General features: G+C 37.1%; 1 pseudogene; it reads right to left on the reverse strand.

The window, feature by feature from the left end:
* Positions 1-15,481: 15,481 nt before the first annotated feature.
* LOC148013002 (uncharacterized) lies at positions 15,482-16,324 on the reverse strand (annotated as a pseudogene).
* Between the last annotated feature and the right edge of the window lie 236 nt (positions 16,325-16,560).

Consider the following 16,560-nt stretch of genomic DNA (forward strand, 5'->3'; position numbering starts at 1 on the left):
TGCTCATCATGCTCGATATCATACCAACAAGAAAGCCATGATCTTTATAATTACAGCACTTTGCTACAAGTGTTAGCTATTCTTACAAGATTACCCCCACTACAATAATATTTGTATTAAATAGTTATCTATAAATGACAGTACGTTGTTGTATAATATTTAGAAGGATCTAGATTAAGAAAATCATGATTTGATGCATATGATCTCTACCAAAGTGTGATGAAAGCCAAGTGAGCTATAACACTCTTGGTAACATGAAAACTGGCTACGAATATGTTACAACACCAAGGGCAACACTCATGTGACTATAATATAGAGAGCATATATATTTACCTAGAATTATCTGCAATGGTGTTGATGATAGGAATAAAATCTACAATAAATTGAGAAAATGAGTTAATATTTGTTATGATGAGGATGTAAAAGATAATCCATGATGGGGTACATCATATCATAGCTGAGACATCTATATATATGATTATATTATGTAAGGTATTATGTGAAAATAGCTTACATTTCATAAAGTGGGATTATTTGCCATGGTTACTAACATAATATCTTCTCCTACCATGTCCTCTCATTCTAGCTCCAACTATTTTTCTTACATATCAATGAAAAACCTACTTGGACCTTGCAATCTAAGTATGGCTATTTAGGTTGTTTATGCTCCTTGCATCTTAGTGCTATTAGAGTCTATTGTTAGAATCATCCCAAAGTTCCCAAAAACAAGCAACTATCAATGCCATTGCAAGGGTCTCAAAGAGCATCCATTTGATTAGGAAAAATGTTCTTAACACTAGTTTTGTAATTTGCCACAAAAGTGGATGCAAGCCACTTTAGTAAGATAGGTCCTATTTCACTATATTTAAAATAACATGTGTCTATGATATCAAAATTGGATGGGACTTTCCCAACATTGTAAGATAGTAGAGTAAAACATTTGGAGAAAGTTTCAAGTGGAAATTCATTTTCCAAAAAAAATGGATTTTCAAAAGTACACAAAAATTAGGCAAAACAGTATCATTCAATAATGTTATTATCACATTTCCCTATAACCATTTCTTCTTAGTCTTTCTCCTTGATGAGAAATAGAATTTTTTGTAGAGGGTCCAAATTATGACAAAAGTGACCTTCTGGCTATTGTAACAAGACTAGTATTAAAGCGCTTGTCACCTTCAAATCTAACATAGTTTCCCCAACTAGAGTTTTTCAATGTAGTACAAAGGGAGAAGAAAGAAAAAATAATAAACATAATCAAAAGTCACACTTCACCATTGAATCTTAGTAGAAACCATTATCCTTGTTTGCAACCTACTTTGTACCCTATCTCAATCCTTGATATACAATGTATTGGCATATTCTATTAAACGTCATAAACTAAAATAACAACCAACACAAAGAGTCAACCTAAATACATATAAAGATTCATGTTTCATCATACATATCTCTTGATCATGAAAGGGACAAAAAACAACATTTAATCTTCAAGAAACTTGATATGGAATTTTGGGATGCTATAAATAGATGTTGTCCTAAATATACTTATTATCAAGGAATCCAAAAAAATACACAATTGGTTACATCAAGATAATCTCCTTTTTGCCTAATTTTATAGGATTTTTTACATCATGGTACACATGAGCACAAAGAATAAGGTCCAAGGTTGTAATTTGAGTCCTAACACTTGGCAAAGCCCAATTGATTAACTATAATAGTCAAGGCTCAAATCTAGGATGTCATGTGGCTATAAGTTGAATGAAGGAAAACCATAAGAAAGACTATTTCTACAAAGACAAATGGCAAGGAGTCTTTATAAGGTTTCCTAGGAAGAGAAATTGGTCTTTGAGATAGTTTGAGCATCAAGTATTAAGTTTTAATGACATAATGAGATCTTTTGATGAATGTAAATACATGTAATGACTTATTTTAAGTGTTTCAACTCATCCAAGCCAAAAAATATAAAAAAGTATCGCATTTATAAAAAATAGTATTTTTGGTTATTTTGGAAAGATTTTTACAATTCTACCCATGTGGGCTTACTAATTAGGTCTATTACTTTGTTCAGTACTACCTAGATGACCCTATTATGAGTTAATATGACAAAGTTATGGTTGGGCAAGCACATGGTCTGCACATTAAAAAATGAATTTAGAAAAAGCACTAAAGTAAACGAGGAGAAGACTAACATATGCTTGTGGATGCATGTTTGTGATAGATATTGAGGAGATTTGGGGTTGTTCTATATGATTAACATGGCTGAAGTAAAATACAAGTGATTCTATCTCTTTATGGATGCCTTAAGCTCAAAATGACATGAGGTTCTTTTTAGGATAGATTTGAAGATATCTTTATTTACTACTATAGGTGAGTCCTAAGAATGTTTGTGTGGATGTAATCAAAGAGATATCACGAGGTTTTACTAAAGAAGGATGACTGAAGTGGTTTTGGGTTCTTTTATGCATATTCAGGCTATTTTGGTAGAGTATTTAATAGTATTTCCAAGTGTTTCCTTTGTATTTGTTGTTATAATTACTTCATGAGTGAAAGGATGATGCAGAGTTATCATCTCAGACAATGTTTGTCTAAGCTATTGTCTTAGGCGCAATGTATTTAGCTTGAAGGGATATATTTTGTACAAAGTTTCCAAGAGTAATATAGTTTTTTATCGGGTCTATTTGTCTCGTGTGTTTTATAGTATATTTGAGAGTCCTTATTCTAGTTTTCTTTCAAGTTCCATATATCTTCTCTTTTCCTTGATTCCTAGAGGATTTAGACCTAGACTTTTTCAACCCTTGACATTAGGTGAACTCGATGTGAAAGGCCTAACTTCTAGTCTACAAGATGGGAGAACACTAAGGATGAGGTTGCTGTCAAGGCAACAAATATGAAGATGCTATTATCAAGGCTCTACAAGAAGTATTTGCAGAGATAAAGAAGTTAGACAATATAAATATTTCAAGATTTCTTCGCTTATATATTGAGAAGCTAGAATTGGCTAGTGAACAAGTAGATAATATGCCAAAATATTTTATTAGGGTTGTTTCTTATCAAATTAGTAATGGCGTAGGGTCCATCTAGATAGATAATGGAAATATGTGGGTTGGTTCGAAGAGATCCCTGAAAGAGAAGTATTTCATAAAGAATGCAAACATAGTAACCAAGTAAATTTTCTTGAAGTGAGTTCATAAACCTACAAAGGACCTCTTTGCTCTCGAACTACAAAGAGAGTTTGAGACAAAGTTTGATCAATTGTAGAGCAATTAACTTTGCTTAGAGAAAACGTTCCTTTTTTTTAAACAAGCAGTGGACCCTTCACTACAACTAAAGCAAGATAAGATAGTACAGAGCAGGGCATAAAGACTAATGGAAAGATGTGCAACATGTTGTATCTAAACAAATGAAGAGATAGAGAATAAGAGAGCTATTAACCATTCCTAGGCCTAATCCCAATATTTCATGGGTGTCAGAGTTAGTGATTGTCATGCCTTTTGCTGATTCTTCAAAAGATAGTGACATGGTTAAACCTATAAACAAATATGGGATTTACAAATCAAGCTTGCTAATCTTGAAGAGTTTGGAAACGCTTCTATGTTGAAGACCATTCCTAGGGAAGATTTTATTGCCATTGCATATGATGTGACAATAGAGAGCATGATCGTAGAGCTTGCAAGTCATATAGAGATGCTTTGAGAAAGAATTTGATTTTTTGGAAGGATGGGAAGATTCATGAAAATGAAATTGATATGCCTCTTTCTACAAACTTCAGAAGGGAAGTATATTGAAGATTCTTGAAGATCTTATTGTGTGAAATGCATATGCAGCCATAGATGTCATTAGCTGCAGACTATAAATAAAGAGATCTCCAATTTTCAATGCACATATGAAAGCATAGTTATGGACCCATGCCATGTAGACTAAAAGTAATGATAAAGTGCCAAAGACAAAGTTGAATTATGTAAGTCCAAGTATTACAGAGAAGATTGAGTGGGATCTCTCTATAGATTCCTATTCTATCTATACTTATTTGGTAAAGTAGCATGACACATATGTAATAGTGGAAGATAGAAGAAAAAGAGATCACAAGAACCCAAGGATCCCAAAGAGGGTTACTAGAGAGGAAAGTAGGAAAGAGCATTCGTCTACACCTCCTACTGAACTCAGCCCAGAGTAGAACATGAAATATGTATAAAAGAAGAAAGAGCAAAAAGAAAAGAAACATGAAAGCCAAAGGAAAAATGACCAAAATATAAGCTACTCTCTCATAGAGACAACCACAGATCTTAAAAAGGTTTTGAAAGGGAACACTCAGGGAAGAAAGATCTTATCATGGAGAAGAGATCATGCTAAGAAATTAGTAATGGAAGCTTGGGACAAGCTGAGAGAAGAGAAATAAATCTTTGATTAACAAGTAATCTTGTTTAGGCTTTTCCTAAACTCTATTAGTCTCAATTAGACATGGAACCTTCAAAATGCACCTCTTCTTGTCCATGAGCTACTAGAATATCCAAGATCTTTCTGTTTCTTCTTCAAATCTTCTCCAAGAACTCCAAAATTAGTAAAGACTAATACAGAAACCTCAACTAGCATAGTTTAAACTGTATCAGGACATGCAACCAAATCTTGAACTCCAATTACCTTGTATGGTGTTGGTAACTAGATCTAGGATTGAAAATAACCTTGTCAAGAATCAAATTTAAGGATTTGATACCATTGAAATGAGCTTAGTCTAGATTGAATTAACATTACAAGAAAATCAAGAAAAAATAAACAACTAGTTATAGCCATGCCATAGTTGAATATGAATTAAGATTCCTATAGCATAATGAAGTTATAGCTAGGTTGAATCAAAGGTAGAATGAGAATCATAGATGAGAGGTTGCTACAAGAAATCCACCTCTTACTATGGTGGGTATTGAGTATTCACCCTCAATGTTGGTGGGGAAGGCAAGAAACCCTCAAGCTCCAAGAAAATGGAGAATTTTATAAATGTGCTAAAAGATCCTTACAATGGTTCACTCTTACCTTTTATACTCCAATACCAATTAGAGATGGCAAGGTTTTGTTGCTACTAGAGTCATCCATCCTTAAAGTCAGGGATCTCTTTGCCTTGCCATGTGGAGAAGTGAAAGTTTGACCTTGGACTTGGCCTAATAGTGGATGCCATCGTGCAGTTTCCTTGGTGCAGGCCATGAGGTGGATTAGAAGAGAAGACAAAAATAGAACTATAAAATAGGAAATGAACTAAAAGATCGCTATTTATATGAAACCTAGTATTAGGGTTTAAGAAGGGTTCAAACACAGTTTTACATGCGTGCCCATTTTGACCCTTCCCTTCACCTTGTCATGCACCATGCTACATGTGTACTCACTACAAATGTGTTTTTCCACTTTCTTTATTGCGTACGTGGATTTGTTTCTTGAGAGATTTAGCCAATGTGGTAGCCTTAGCATTCTTCAATGTGATGGAGTGACTAAAGCTATATCTATAAAAACCAATTGAACATTTCTTCAAGGTAGCTTTTATTGATATGACCACCTCCATGATAATTGTTCTTAAAATATATACTACAAACCCAACACTGAGACTTTTATATACTTTGGATACTCCACATTACCAAACTCATATTTCTCCACAAAATATGATCTACAAGCATATAGTATGTGCTACAAAGGTATGGAGCATCGATATTAGATTTCGAGCATCAACATATCTAAATATTAAAGAACATGTAAGTAGTAGAGTCGAAGGTATACCGTTTAGTGGGTGATATTGATTTATCTCCATGTATTGATAACTAACTTTGTAAAATCATTAACCACTGTATGAAATTCAACTTGAGATGTTGATGGTTTTAGCATTAGACATGCTAGCTTATTAAAAAATGCAAAGAGTTCTTAATACTAGGGTCTCTTTCCGAATTTGTACTATATTTGCATAAATGTTCTCACAACTCCCACTTTAACTTTGATCTTGCCATTCATATTGCTCAGGAACCTCTTTATCTTCATTCCACTCATTAATATTTTCTATGCTATGTCATAAGTTAGGCTTGTTGTTTTTTGGTCATTTTTAATATTTACCTTGTCTCTATGTACACGTAATGAATTTAATAGCTCCTTGACTTTCTCAATAAGTGCTTCACCCTAGAGAGTGGCTTCATTGTGCATACATAATTGATATGCAATATCAATAACTTAACAAATATGCACATGAGGCAATGTAAAATAGAAATATGGCTTTTCAATTCTCATCAAGACATGACCTATTTGTGGTGGTGCCTTTCTATTATAGGCTAGTGCTCCTCCCTTCCACGCAACATTATCTATAGCCTTAGATTATTTTTTTATTGTCATGCAAAATGGAAAGGCAATGATGTTGATGCCTTAGTGTCACAAGTCTTGAGATCACCACCCAAGTGGCAATTAACATTGAATTCTATGACTCCTTCCACATAGACCTTCTCACCACTTGTTTGCTTGGAAATTATATCCAAATATGGAGTAAGTTAGAAGATCCAAGAGAGAAAATTATGGATCTAATTGGGAATTTGATTGCTCACTAAACGATTGGATAAGCATGCTATCTTTTGCATAGGCCATGGTTAACATGTTGTACATATTTTCACAAAGTGAGAAACATCCTTATACATGCCCTACCACCAATATCTTTCTTTGATCTTTGCAAAAGTACCCCAAATACTTCTATGGCCAGCCCATAAACTTTCATGAAACTCTTGCATAATGTTTACTTGTGAAGCTCTGTCACCTAGAACTCGCAATGGAATACCCTATTTCTTCTTAGAATGTTTCTACAAGTACCCATCTTTTAAGAAAAACCCATAGGCTTTCATTGTGATCTTCTTAAACTCCTCATCCAACCACTCTTCTTTCTTTGTTTTTGTGCTGAGGTATTGACCAATTCTCAGCCACCTCTCTCTTGCATATTTGTCTTCTAGAAACACTTCTACACAAGATACATAGCATACAAAGTGTTCTCTCTTTGCTATCTAAGCTTCTATTACCAACTGAAGATAAGTTTTCTGGTAAGGGTGTTGATCGGATGGCTAGTGATTGGTAGTAAGTATAGGATAAGTAACTAATTTTTGCAATTCTTTTGGAGGGCCCAATGGCTATAGCCTAGAAACTCAATAAGGCTGTGTTTTCCTGATAATATTTTTCATTTTAGTATTGTAGCAACTTCCTACACTGTTGAATTCGCTCCTACAACATTTGTACTTGAAAAACCATCTCCTATATTTACTACATTTAATGTTGTTATTGCATTCATCAGAGCTGTACCTATAGTTACAATAGCTACCAATTCAGTTTCACCAATCAAAATATCATTCTTAGCAGCAGTAAGAAATTCATCTTCTTTCTCCTCATTCATCATCTTATCTTTATTCACATAGCATGCTTGAGATAACATATCTACCACACCATTGGGTTATCTCTTATTGCAATATGCTAAAATTCAAGGTTCAAAGATTTGATGTATGCAATCCATCGGAGCATATCAATATCTAGGATAGCACAACTAGTAATCATATCTAATACTGGAAAACAATCACTCTCAATGACTACATGAGCACCCATAAAATACATCTTATCACATTTAAGGGATGTCACAATTTCCCATAATTATCTTTTTATATGTGGATACCTTCTCTACCATTCGGTCAATACTTTAGCACCAAACCAAATTGTATATCTTTGCCCTTCCTCATTATCTTGCCCAATTACCAATCCAATCTTAATTGGACTCGTATAAATGGTGTCAGGCATTTTTTTGGAAGCTGAAATTCCCTAGTCAAATTGTAGTTAGGTTTGATTTTTGCTAGCTTAATTGTTTGTGTGACAGTTTGTTTTGTTGTTTGGTAATTTGATTTCTTGTGTTTGTTTAGCCTAGGATTTGCTTCTGTCATTTTGTTTGATTTGTTGAGTGTGAAACTTGATAGCCTTAGTCGAGCTTGGTATTTTTTTGAACAGGATGAAGTTGGAGTTTGCTATTAGCTATGGAACATTGAGGAGCTAGGTATGTATTCTTGTTGAGACTCTTGCACATCACAGGGATAATGGGTTCACGAGCACTTCATGTTGCACTTTTTGATGCACTGCACTCGGGGGCCATCTCCTGTTCCTATCAAATACTTCCATGCCATGGGTTGGGATTATGCACATTTTGCACCATCATTGAGCACTAGCACGGCATGAGGTCCGCTGCAACTATATGCAGTAAATCTTAGATACACGCGCACATGAGAGAGCACCTGTCATGAGCATGCACATTTCTTGCACGCACCATTTGGGATGTTCATCACAAAGCTAGGAACCTCTGGTTGAGAGTGTAAGGTGGTTGGGAGTTTTTGAGGGTCGTGAAGGATGCCATCAATTGTGAGAAGGGTTGTTCATATTTGGTTAACATCTTGAGGACCACTATTTTCTAGAGTGATTGTGAGATTTTTGGATGGGTGGAGCGGAGTATATCATATCTTCTTATGAGAGTTGAGAGGTGAGGATAAGGAATTTTAAATTAATAAGGAATTTTGTTTGCATTTTGCATGATGCACGATCACATCTAGATAGGCTAGGCACGATTCTTCAATGCATACATTATTTTGTGTGTGGCATGGATTGATTAATTGCATATCATAGATCAATTGCATGTTTTATCAAATCATGTATGGTTGTGCACAAAGTTTCTTTCCAAATCATATTTCTGCTAGGGCACATTGCATGAAAATAAAAACTCCAAGAATGGTTTCACTCCTAACATTCAGAAGGATGCAGCTGCTCAGATTGAAGTAGGAAATTTGGGCACGGGCAAAACCATTACCCTCTCATGAGGTTCAAAGGGACCGGCTCACTAGGATCGCTCTAGAGAATTGGTCTGTCAAGGGCGACTCAAAATCTAAGTTCAATCAATCTCTCATTGATGTTGTGAGCGTTTCATGGAGTTCCTAATTGATTTACTTAGTCAGTTATTGACTTGCAGATTCACAAGGGCTTAATGGAAGATTTTGCTTTAGTCTCAAAGTGTTGACTCAGTGCTCTATATGCGCACTCCAAATGACGTCTTTTCAGTCAACTTGTAGATTTATTGCGGTTTTATGAAGGAGTAGAAATCAATGATCACACAGGCGCTCAATTACGTGATGATGATGTGCTTCTTGCTCAATACTCGAAGATTCAAGCCTTCCAACTTCTCTGTTTTAAGAAGATTCCAAAGTTACGAGATCTCTCCCTCACTAATGTGGGAGCAATTGAGAAACGTAGTGACCTTACCAAGAAGCTTGCTGTGCTCTTTCCAGATAAATTGCAGGATTTGGTTTGTAATATGTTAAACCTCCTTTCCCCAAAGGAAGCTACTATTTCGGAAGTCTAATAAAGATGGTGTAATAGTTTCAGCAACCCAAAAAATTTGACAGGAGCAATGGTTCTCAAGTAAGTTCACATGGAGTTGCAAATGCTAACACATAGGTAACAAACGTTATGGGAACAGGAAGTTAGGGTCAATGCAGAAAACTTGCAAGATCGAAGACAACCAGGAGCAAGTTGCAGTTGGAGTGAGATTAAAAGATAGTGCAGAAGATAAACGGATTTCTATACAAGCCCAAAACAAAAGTGATTTTTCAACACCCTTAAGAAAAAAGCAGCCACTAATGGGAATGCTTCCTTGAGTGCCAATAAAGCTGACTCATCAATTTAGACAAAGGCAGATTCAGTGAGCATAAGCTGTGGAACTAAATTGTAATACTTGATGAGGCTACTACTGACCTATGCCATGGCTTTGATGTGAAAGAAAATGGAAGAACATAGGCTGTTCTCTCTAGCCAAATCTCAACTGTGATCCATAGTAACGGTGATTTAAATCACAATCCGGTGAATTGGTCTATGATGAACGAAACTGTTGGTTCATCAAAGGGGTCCACAATGGAGGTTATGAGGCAAAAGATCACACGGCCATCAATGTGCCTTGTAATGTTGCTCAAGTCCTATACGCGAATGGGAAGGGAGATGGAGTATGCCAAGAATTCTATGATCAGCTGTGGTGCGGAAAATGTCTAGAAGCATGAAGAATGGGAAGGGGTCTTCGGATGGTGAATGCTCATAGGAGATTAGTACAGGTGTTCCTTTACCTGCAGACTCGGAGGAAGAGGAAGCAGCTTTTATGCGGCCTCTTGGCTGGGAAGAGAACGCTGAAGGTAGTGAGCTGGCCTGCTGGAGCTTCTGCACATCCCAGACAAAAGTGGTATAGCGCAGCATACCTACAGGGTTTCTTCTTCTCTTCGACCATGAATGTGGTGAGAGAATCTCATCACGAGCTTGCAATGACGCACCCCTGATTCCATCACCTATTCTTTCTTTGTGCGAGTCCTTTTGCATACAAGAGAGAGAGAAAGAGAGAGCGTATTACACACATAACAAGTCACAAGGAACTTTGGACACGAAACTAGATAGCAAATACACACATATCTAGTAGATACACAAATTTTTCTAGATAGTACCTAGGAAATTTTTAGTTGAAACTAGGGTTTTAGTTTTACTAGATAAAAGTGAAGCTATAACTAGTGAAATCCATGCCTATATGGTAAAGTGAGAAGATTTTCTATATAACATCTAATATAGCCATGTTTAGTAGATTTAAAAATCAAGCTATAACTAGCAAAATAATTGTAGATGGCAAATGAGAACAAATTTGTGCACAACATCTAACATAGTCATGCTTATGTAATTAAGTAACACACATCACAATGGATAGGCCTAACCATAATCCATGTAGAACAATTTCAAAAAAGACATTATGGATATATGCTCATAATGGAGATTGGAAGCTATTTAATCAACATCTATCAAAGGGAAGAGTGTGCATTGAGCATGATTTTGGTATGTTGAAGAATAGATAGTGCATTTTGCATGACATGAATGTTGAGTTGTAACACATTCCTATGTACATATTAGTGGCATGTTGTGTCGTGCATAACTTCCTCATGGATACATTAGAGGATGAACTAAGAGAGGATGATATTGACCCTCATCCCAAAATGATAATGTACCAACTCATCCCGTAAGGTCAAAATGCATTGAGGGCCAAGCTCTAAGATTAGCAGTCTTTAATCAGTGGACCTTGTGTATGCAACTAGCTTTAGTTTTTTGTATGCCTCTTTCTTAGCAAAGCTAAGACTATGGCTTTGTATTTCTCCATCATGCATAGCATTTTTTTTTCTCCATCATGCATAGCATTTGTATTTCTCCATTGTACTTTGTAATCAACCCTCAATTGAAGTTCTTCTATGTCATTAACGTCAAGCAATCTACATGTCAATGTGGTTGAATCAACGTGTACATTCAATGTGTGTGTCAATGTAGTTCAACCAATGTGACATTCAATGTGTTAGTTAGTTAGATATATTTACTTAGGTGCTTAATGTATACTTCGTGAGACATACTTTATTGGGTACTTAGTGTACATACTTAGTTCCTTAGTGTACATAGTTAGATGCTCAGTTAAATACTTTAGGCTTAGTTAGATACTTATATACTTAGATACTTAGTAGTTAGTAGTTAGATGCTTAATTAGTTAGGTGGTTACTTAGTGTATATATATACTTAGATACTTAGTACTTAGATACTTAGATACTTAAATACTTAGTAGATATTATTTAGATGCTTAGTTAAATACTTAGTACTTAGATGCTTAGGTAGATACTTAGTTAGGTGGTCACTTAATGTGCATACTTAGATACTTAGATACTTAGATACTTAGAGATAGATGCTTTAGTTACTTAGATCATTAGTTACTTTGGTTCTTAGTTTCTTAGATACTTTGATACTTAGTTGGTTTGGTACTTTATTAGATAGTAGTTAGATGATTAGTTAAATACTTAGTATGGTCAGTTATGTGCATATTTAAATACTTAGATTGATGCCTAGTTACTTAGATACTTAGTTACTTAGTTACTTTGGTAGTTAGTGACTTAGATACTTAGATACTTAGTTAGATGCTTAGTTACTTTGATAGTTAGTTACTTAGATACTTAGATACTTAGTTAGATGCTTAGTTACTTTGATAGTTAGTTACTTAGATACTTAGTTAGATGCTTAGTTACTTAGATACTTTGATAGTTAGTTACTTTGGTACTTAATCAATTTGGTACTTTGTTAGATACTTTATTGGCTTGGGCTCTTAGTTAGATACTTTGATGCAATTAGAACAAGTTGTCTCTCTCAAATACCAATCTTTGTTAGCACATACTTGGTTACTTTTCTTCTTTAAATACATTAGGTACTAAGTACTTTTGGGCATTTTCAAACTAGTTCAAAAGTGACACAACTTTGTAAATGAGATGACATCTTGCATTAAGATCAAAAGAATAGAATACAAATGTAATTTCATGGGGGGGTTGTATACCTTGTATTGGCAAGGAGTTGGGCAATTTGCAATTGAGTTTCTAGCCTCTTCTCTTCTAACACAATGTGCCTAAGCTCCACTTCTTTTAGTGCTTGTGCCCAGTTGCTCATGCCTTGCTTGAGTGTTGCACCAACATTGTCCATTGACATTCTTTTCTACTTTTTGTTGCATTGGCCTCAGATTTCTCTTCCAATAGATGGGCCCACATTGCTTTCTTTAGTCTTGTTCTCATCACACTTGTGCATAGCCCTCTTTATAATGGATGCCCCTCCATTTCTATGTCCTCCTCATGTGCCTCCAAGGGTTGTTCTGGGTCTTGACTTTTAGCTACTGGCACATTGGAATCCTCCTCATCATCTAGAGATAAAATGTTGAGACGAGAGCAAAATTATTTCCACCAAAAGCACCTTGAAGCCCATTGACCTTCGGGGTGGTTGATAGCATATCACCCATTCTTTCATAAAACTCCCATCTTGATTATTTTGCACCTGATATGGCCTCTTGGCATGCTCTTTCATGTATGCCTTCTTTAAGTTATTTCACTTATTTTAGCATTGAGTATCCGTGAATTCCATTCCACAACTTGCATTCATATCTCGAGCAAATTCAACCCAATGCTTAGTCTTCAAATTCCCTCAATTCAAAGAAATCCATTTATCCTAATAATAGTCAAGAAGAGTGAAAATTTGGAAAGAATACCAAATCTCATTCTTCTTTGTACAAGCAGTTGGCCCTTCCACCGCTTGGGTTGGTGTTGGAGAGACTTTTTGCAAGGATAGAGTATTTCTTTGTGAAGAGGACTGTCCAATGAGAGAGCTTACAAGTGATGGGTTTTTGACATGTACATTTGAAGAGGGTAGAGGGTTTGGGATGTTGGAAGAGGGTTGAGGACTTGGAACATTACTTGATGGTTGTGGGGTTGACATAGCTAGAGATTGAAATGGACTAGGCATAACAGGTTGGGATTCCAACACTATTTCATCTTCTAACTCATTAAGATCCAGGGTATCATGTGGACTACACAATGATTCCAAGAAACTATGGTGTGAGTTGAAAGATGGTCGTACAACACAACTTATAGCTTGCACAAAGAAATATACATACTATATGTCACTTATGCACTTATGCCAATAGAATTCCAACACAAGTTATGCACTTATGCATAAGAATGGGTGGAATAGGAATGGGTACAGTTAGAACTGATTAGAACAATTATTAATTTAATTTAAGATTTAAAACGTAGCCAGAAGGCGCGAGAGGAGAGATGGGCGCAGATAGCTCGGGACAGGATGCGCAGCATTTGAAGAGGAAGAAGAAGGGCAAACAGGGGAAGACAGAGTGCGGGAGAATCTCTGAGGGTAGGCGACTCCATAGCTCAAGCTTCAGCTCGACAGGCCGTAGATGCGAATTTCGTTGGATCGACCGGGCAAACAAGGGAAGACAGAGTGTGGGAGGATCTTTGAGGGCAGGCGACTCCATAGCTCAAGCTTCAGCTCGACAGGCCATAGATGCAAATTACATTGGATCGACCGACAGATAGGGAAGGGATGACGACAGCAGACTAATCCGTAGATGGCAAAGGGATGATGGCAGAAGCTACTTGGGCTGCAGACGGCGAAGGGGAGAGGGTAGCAGACGATTGTAGCGACTGGACGGGACTGTAGCACCCACAATGGAAATGACAAAGCGAACAGAAATGGCATCCACCAATGGAAATGGCAAAGCGAACTAGAGGAGCTTATTGACTAACGAATTGTAATGTTGCCCAGATAGCCAATCACAGCCAAAGCAGCTTCGACTACTTCAAAGAACTTGCGTGCAATACCCAAATGCAAAGGCCTGATGTTTATGTGCGCGATGGTGGGGAGACACAGATTGTGAATCGACACAAGCTCCCGGCTTTGAGCGGTGCAGTAGGGTTTAATGTGGGGCTTCCTCAACCTTTTCTTTCCTGCCATTGGCGGCCTCTCCAGGGTCTTTATCGTGTGGCTCCCGCTCAACTTCCACAGTGTGCTGCTGCGCTTCTTCCATGAGGTCCTCGAGGAGAATGTGCATGGGAAGATCGTCATCATAACCGGGGATTAATCTGGCATCGACGAGGTATGATCAGAAACTTGTATTTTACTGAATTTATGTCATAGCTAGACAAATTTTAGCAATTTGGTGTTCTCATGACTAATCTGCCATATGGTGAAAGGAAGATAAATACAATCAATGACATTGCCAATGGGATAACATCAATTCCAATAGGGATGAAACCCATATACAACAGTAAATTGTATATAATGCAAAAGATGATTGATGATGATGAGAGTGAGAACCTGGGAGGATGGGTTCAGTTGGCATATAATGCAAAAGATTGGCAGAGAGTGGTAGATCAAGCTTTATTGCTCCATCCCAATGGATATCAAAATGATTCATCAACAGAACGTCTAGATGAAGTTTATGGAGTCTTGAAAATAGCTTTGCTCTGCGTGAACCACATCCCAAAAGATCGTCCATCGATGAGGGAGATCCTAGATGTGCTGTGCGGCTTGCTCTTAGAGAAGCGAAAGGCTCAACATATAATAAATATGGGCTCAGCAACAACAGAAGCTCAGGATAGTCCTGACTCCTATCTCTGATAGTCTGCCAGCTTTAATGGGCTCAGTAGCAGTAGAAGCTCAGCTGCTCAGGATAGTCCTGTCTCTGATAATCTGCCAGCTTTAATGTAATGGTCTTGACTCTTGAAGACGCACTCGTCTCCGATTCCATCTCCAAGCTCAGTTACAGCCCTTCAGCTGCCAGCAGTACCAAGCCAATGTCCTCTACCTGCCCATATTAACAGCAATGCTCTCTATTATTAATAAGAGCACACCACCTAGTTAGTCACAGTATGAATTACTTATCTCTCAAAAGGGACAACACTAGCTGGGAGTACGTTAGTATTCAGATTTTCTCACTCTCAATGTTCAAAATTACTTATCTCTGAAAAGGGACAACACTAGCTGGGAGTACGTTAGTATTCAATGATCATTATCTCATTATCATCATCATCACAATCTGCATGATTTGCTCTTACAATGATCATTATCTCATCATCATAATCTGCCTTGCTGAAATGATCTGCAATTTCTGATTCACAATGCCCTGCAATGTAACAGTTCTACCCTTGTGGCAAAACTCAAGAGATAAGGCATTCAAACCTATACTGATTTTCCCCAATGATTACAGCCAATCACAACCCAGGACAGCATCTATTGGCCCCATATCCAATGCCAGAAGATCACCTGCAAACTCATAATCATCAGAGAACTTGATCCTGGCATCCTGGCAACAATGTCTGCTAATCATATGTTGTCCATTTGATATCTCCACTTTCAGACCATGGTCTATCTTTGTAGCAACCAATCCCACTCTTTGCAATGTTCTGCAATTAATGAAACTGTGAGTGCTACCACAGTTTACCAATACATGAACAGATCTGCCATTAATCATTCATTTCAACCTGATTGTGTCAGCACTTTTGGCACCCATCAAGGCATGAAGTGAGATGGTATACAGTGTAGACTGGGCATCCCAATAAATCTGCTCATCATCCACAAGGACATTACCATTAGCATCACCTCTGACATGAAAAGGCATTGTAGGTTGATGCTTCAACACAGAGAGTGTTGGCTTACGGCCTTTCCTGCCACATGTAGGTTGAATATCAATATCATGCATCACACGAGTGGTTTGCTCAATAGCCCCACCCGGATCAAAGGTTAATGCAATCCCCTTTGTGGCTTCTGTGTCAGGAGATTCATCTGCATCATGAGCTCCTGTCAATTCCTCATGAGAGACATCATGGGGGTGTGCTACATCAGCCACTTCATCATCATCTGATAATTCAATTATCATGTTGAGTTTGGTTGAGTTGACATTTTTCATTTTGCACACGTCTCGGTGCTCAGGTGTCCATTTCTCTCCACACCTAAAGCATAAATTTGCCTTTTTTCTACTATCCATTATGGCTCTGGAATGTTGTTTAGCTTCTGATTTGTCAAAACCAGAACTGGGTTTGACACCTAACTTTGCATCCATGGGCCTGTATGGCTTTGCATATGGCATTTTACTCCCAGTAACCGTTGGATATCATGGAAAGGGGGCAGCTGTTGATTTCTTAT

This window comes from Lygodium microphyllum, chromosome 26, assembly GCF_053477565.2.
Source record: "Lygodium microphyllum isolate KBCC chromosome 26, Lygodium_microphyllum_v1.1.10, whole genome shotgun sequence".
NCBI lineage: Eukaryota > Viridiplantae > Streptophyta > Polypodiopsida > Schizaeales > Lygodiaceae > Lygodium > Lygodium microphyllum.